Consider the following 6,044-nt stretch of genomic DNA (forward strand, 5'->3'; position numbering starts at 1 on the left):
CTTGTTTAAGAAATTCTTTGCGGCCACAGCAATCAGAGCAGAAAAAGAAATAAAAGGAATCCAAATTGGAAAAGAAGAAGTAAAGCTCTCACTGTTTGCAGATGACATGATCCTCTACATAGAAAACCCTAAAGACTCCACCAGAAAATTACTAGAACTAATCAATGACTATAGTAAAGTTGCAGGATATAAAATCAACACACAGAAATCCCTTGCATTCCTATACACTAATAATGAGAAAACAGAAAGAGAAATTAAGGAAACAATTCCATTCACCATTGCAACGGAAAGAATAAAATACTTAGGAATATATCTACCTAAAGAAACTAAAGACCTATATATAGAAAACTATAAAACACTGGTGAAAGAAATCAAAGAGGACACTAACAGATGGAGAAATATACCATGTTCATGGATTGGAAGAACCAATGTAGTGAAAATGAGTATACTACCCAAAGCAATCTATAGATTCAATGCAATCCCTATCAAGCTACCAACAGCATTCTTCACAGAGCTAGAACAAATAATTTCACAATTTGTATGGAAAAACAAAAAACCTCGAATAGCCAAAGCGATCTTGAGAAAGAAGAATGGAACGGGAGGAATCAACCTACCTGACTTCAGGCTCTACTACAAAGCCACAGTTATCAAGACAGTATGGTACTGGCACAAAGACAGAAATATAGATCAATGGAACAAAATAGAAAGCCCAGAGATAAATCCACGCACATATGGATACCTTATCTTCGACAAAGGAGGCAAGAATATACAATGGATTAAAGACAATCTCTTTAACAAGTGGTGCTGGGAACTCTGGTCAACCACTTGTAAAAGAATGAAACTAGAACACTTTCTAACACCATACACAAAAATAAACTCAAAATGGATTAAAGATCTAAACGTAAGACCAGAAACTATAAAACTCCTAGAGGAGAACATAGGCAAAACACTCTCTGACATACATCACAGCAGGATCCTCTATGACCCACCTCCCAGAATATTGGAAATAAAAGCAAAAATAAACAAATGGGACCTAATTAACCTTAAAAGCTTCTGCACATCAAAGGAAACTATTAGCAAGGTGAAAAGACAGCCTTCAGAATGGGAGAAGATAATAGCAAATGAAGCAACTGACAAACAACTAATCTCCAGAATATACAAGCAACTCCTACAGCTCAACTCCAGAAAAATAAATGACCCAATCAAAAAATGGGCCAAAGAACTAAATAGACATTTCTCCAAAGAAGACATACAGATGGCTAACAAACACATGAAAAGATGCTCAACATCACTCATTATCAGAGAAATGCAAATCAAAACCACTATGAGGTACCATTTCACACCAGTCAGAATGGCTGCAATCCAAAAGTCTACAAGTAATAAATGCTGGAGAGGGTGTGGAGAAAAGGGAACCCTCTTACACTGTTGGTGGGAATGCAAACTAGTACAGCCACTATGGAGAACAGTGTGGAGATTCCTTAAAAAACTGGAAATAGACATGCCTTATGATCCAGCAATCCCACTGCTGGGCATACACACTGAGAAAACCAGAAGGGAAAGAGACACGAGTACCCCAATGTTCATTGCAGCACTGTTTATAATAGCCAGGACATGGAAGCAACCTAGATGTCCATCAGCAGATGAATGGATAAGAAAGCTGTGGTACATATACACAATGGAGTATTATTCAGCCATTAAAAAGAATACATTTGAATCCGTTCTAATGAGGTGGATGAAACTGGAGCCTATTATACAGAGTGAAGTAAGCCAGAAAGAAAAACACCAATACAGTATATTAACACATATATATGGAATTTAGAAAGATGGTAACAATAACCCTGTGTACGAGACAGCAAAAGAGACACTGATGTATAGAACAGTCTTATGGACTCTGTGGGAGAGGGAGAGGGTGGGAAGATTTGGGAGAATGGCATTGAAACATGTAAAATATCATGTATGAAATGAGTTGCCAGTCCAGGTTCGATGCACGATACTGGATGCTTGGGGCTGGTGCACTGGGACGACCCAAAGGGATGGAATGGGGAGGGAGGAGGGAGGAGGGTTCAGGATGGGGAACACATGTAAACCTGTGGCAGATTCATTTTGATATTTGGCAAATCTAATACAGTTATGTAAAGTTTAAAAATAAAATAAAATTAAAAAAAAAAAAAAAAAAAAAAAAAAAGAAATTCTTTGCTACATCAAGAACATCTATATATTGTTCTGAACTCTTATTTTTGCAGCTCACAGTTGTCATTAAATTATCTGGAATTGATTTTTGTGGACAGGAGGAGGTAGGAAGTAGAATTTCTCCCAAAACCAACTGTTCCAGCACCATTTAGTACCACCCATCTTTTCTCCACTGAGTTGTACAGTGGACCTGTCAGATACCAGGCTTCTTTATAACTATAGACCCATTTCTGGGTTCTCTGTTCTGTTTGAGTGGCTGAATTGTCTATTTCTATACCAATATCACATTGTCTTAAATACTAACTCTTCTATCTGCCTAAACTGCTATTCTCCTAGAGATACACACGACTAAATCCCTATTTTCCTTCTAGTTTCTCCTTTGTGATCATATTCTAAGCTAATCTTTCCTGGCTACCCTTTCTAAAATTTCAATGCCTCCTCCAAAAAGTTAATGTCCTCTTCCTCTGCTCTATTTCCAGCTCAGCAGTTCTTATTTAACACAGTCATGTGTACAGTTTTCTTGTTTATTGTCTCTCTTTCCCATAGACTATAACATTTATGAGGGCAGTTTAGGTGGTTTCATCACTCTTGTATCCCCAGCAGAGAAAACACTACCTGGTACTTAGCAGAGGCTCTGTTAGTATTTCTGAAACAAATCATATAATGTTGATATGTGGAAGGTGATCCACCCTCTCTGTACTCTTTTTATTTTTGATCTTTTTTCTAGGTGGAATTTTTAAAAGTTTATTTTTAATTGGAGGATAATTGGTTTACAACATTGTGTTGGTTTCTGCTGTACAACAACATAAATCAGCCAGTAAGTATACATATGTCCCCTCCCTAATGAACCGCCCCCCACAGCCTCCACCCCGTCCCACCCCTCTAGGTTGTCACAGAATACCGGGGTGAACTCCCTAAGCCTATACTGCAAATCCCCACCGGCAGGCTACTTTACATCACCACCACTAGCATGCATGCTCAGCTATGTCCGACTCTTTGAGACCCCATGGACTGTAGCCCACCAGGTTCCTCTGTCTGTGGGATTTTCCAGCAAGCATACTGGAGTGGGCTGCCATTTCCAGCACCAGAGGATATTCTCGACCCAAGGATCGAACCCCAGTCTCCATCGTCTCCTACATTGGCAAGCGGATTCCTTGCCACTGTGCCACCTGGGAAGCACATTTCACACATGGTAGTGTGTGTCAGTGCTACTCTCTCAGTTAACCCCACCCTCTCCTTCCCCTGCTATGTCCAAAGTCTGTTCTCTATGTCTGCATCTCTATTCCTGCCCTACAAACAGGTTCATCACTATCATTTTTTAGATTCCATATATATGCATTAATATTGGAGAAGGCAATGGCACCCCACTCCAGTACTCTTGCCTGGAAAATCCCATGGGTGGAGGAGCCTGGTAGGCTGCAGTCCATGGGGTCGCGAAGAGTCAGACACCACTGAGCGACTTCACTTTCACTTTCCACTTTTCATGCATTGGAGAAGGAAATGGCAACCCACTCCAGTGTTCTTGCCTGGAGAATCCCAGGGACGGGGGAGCCTGGTGGGCTGCCGTCTATGGGGTCACACAGAGTGGGACATGACTGAAGTGACTTAGCAGCAGCAGCATATGCATTAATATACAAAATTTGTTTTTCTCTTTCTGACTGACTTCATTCTGTATGATAGGCTCCAGGTTCACCCACTTAGAACTGACTCAAATGCATTTCTTTTTATGACTGAGTAATATTGCCTTGAATATATGTACCACAACTTCTTTATCCATTCATCTGTCGATGACTATCTAGGTTGCTTCCATGTACTTGGGCTTCCCTGGTGGCTTAGTTGGTAAAGAATCTGCATGCAATGCAGGAGACCCAGGTTCAATCCCTGGGTTGGGAAGATCCCCTGTAGAAGGGGATGGCCACCCACTCCAGTATTCTTGCCTGGCGAGTTCCATGGACAGAGCAGACTGGTGGGCCACAGTCCATGGGATTGCAAAGAGTCAGACACGACTGAGTGACTAATACATTCACTTTCCATGTTCTAGCTATGGTAAATAGCGCTTCTGTGAACACTGGAATACATGTGTCCTTTTTAGTTATGGTTTTCTCTTGGTATATGCTCAATAGTAGGATTGCTGGGTCATATGGTAGTTTCACTCCTAGTTTTTTAAGGAATCTCCATACTGTTCTCCATAGTGGCTGTATCAACTTATTCTCACCAACAGTGCAAGAGGGTTCCCTTTTATCCACACCCTCTCTGGCATTTATTGTTCATAGATTTTATTGATGGTGGCCATTCTGACTGGTGTGAGGTGATACCTCATTGTAGTTTTGATTTGTATTTCTCTAATAATAAGTGATGTTGAGCATCTTTTTGTGTGTTTGTTGGACACCTGTATGTCTTTTTTGGAGAAATGTTTGTTTAGGTCTTCCTCCCACTTTTGGATTGGGTTGTTTGTTTTTCTGGTATTGAGTTGCATGAGCTGCTTGTATATTTACAAGATTAATCCTTTGTCAGTTCCATTTGCAATTATTTTCTCTCATTCTGATGGTTGTCTTTTCATCTTGTTTATAGTTTCCTTTGCTTAGCAGAAGCTTTTAATGTTTAATTATGTCCCACTTGTTTATTTTTGTTTTTATTTCCATTACTCTAGGAAGTTGGTCAAAGAGGATCTTGCTGTGATTTATGTCAAAGAGCATTTTCCTGTGTTTTCCTGTACGAGTTTTGTAGTTTCTGGACTTACATTGAGGTCTTTAATCCATTTTGAGTTTATCTTTGTGTATGATGTTAGGAAGTGTTCTAATTTCATTCTTTTACACATAGCCGTCCAGTTTTCCCAGCACCACTTTATTGAAGAGGCTGTGTTTTCTCCATTGTATATTCCTGCCTCCTTTGTCAGAGATAAGGTGCCCATAGGTATGTGGGTTTATGTCTGGGCTTCCTATCTTGTTCTGTTGGTCTGTATTTCTGTTTTTGTGCCAGTACTATACTGTCTTGATGACTGTAGCTTTGTAGTATAGTCTGAAGTCAGGAAGGTTGATTCCTCTAACTCCAGTTTTCTTTCTCCAGATTGCTTTGGCTTTATATAGTCTTTTGTTTTTTCTCACAAATTGTGAATTTTTTTGCTCTAGTTCTGTGAAAACTGCCATTGGTAATTTCATACGGATTGCATTGAATCTATAGAATGCTTTGTGTGTTATAGTATAGTCATTTTCACAATGTTGATTCTTCCAATCCAAGAACATAATCTGTCCCTCCATCTATTTGTGTCATCTTTAATTGCTATCATCAGCATCTTATAGTTTCTGTGTACAAGTGTTTTGTCTCCTTGCTGCTACTGCTACTGCTGCTAAGTCGCTTCAGTCGTGTCTGACTCTGTGCAACCCCGTAGACGGCAGCCAACCAGGCTTCCCTGTCCCTGGGATTCTCCAGGCAAGAACAGTGGAGTGGGTTGCCATTTCCTTCTCCAATGCATGAAAGTGAAAAGTAAAAGTCAAGTCGCTCAGTCATGTCCGACTCTTTGTGACCCCATGGACTGCAGCCTACCAGGCTCCTCCATCCATGGGATTTTCCAGGCAAGAGTACTGGAGTGGGGTGCCATTGGCTTCTCTGGGTAGGTTTATTCCTAGGTATTTTATTCTTTTTGTTGCAGTGGTGAATGGGATTGTTTCCCTAATTTCTCTTTCTGATTTTTCATTGTTAATGTATAGGAATGCCAGAAATTTCTATGTATTAATTTTGTATCCTCCAACTTTACTAAATTCACTGATTAGCTCTAGTAATTTTCTGATACCGTATTTAGGGTTTTCTATGTCATAACAAACACCCTCTTCCAACAACACAAGAGAAGACCCTAT

Source organism: Bubalus bubalis, chromosome 2, assembly GCF_019923935.1.
Source record: "Bubalus bubalis isolate 160015118507 breed Murrah chromosome 2, NDDB_SH_1, whole genome shotgun sequence".
NCBI lineage: Eukaryota > Metazoa > Chordata > Mammalia > Artiodactyla > Bovidae > Bubalus > Bubalus bubalis.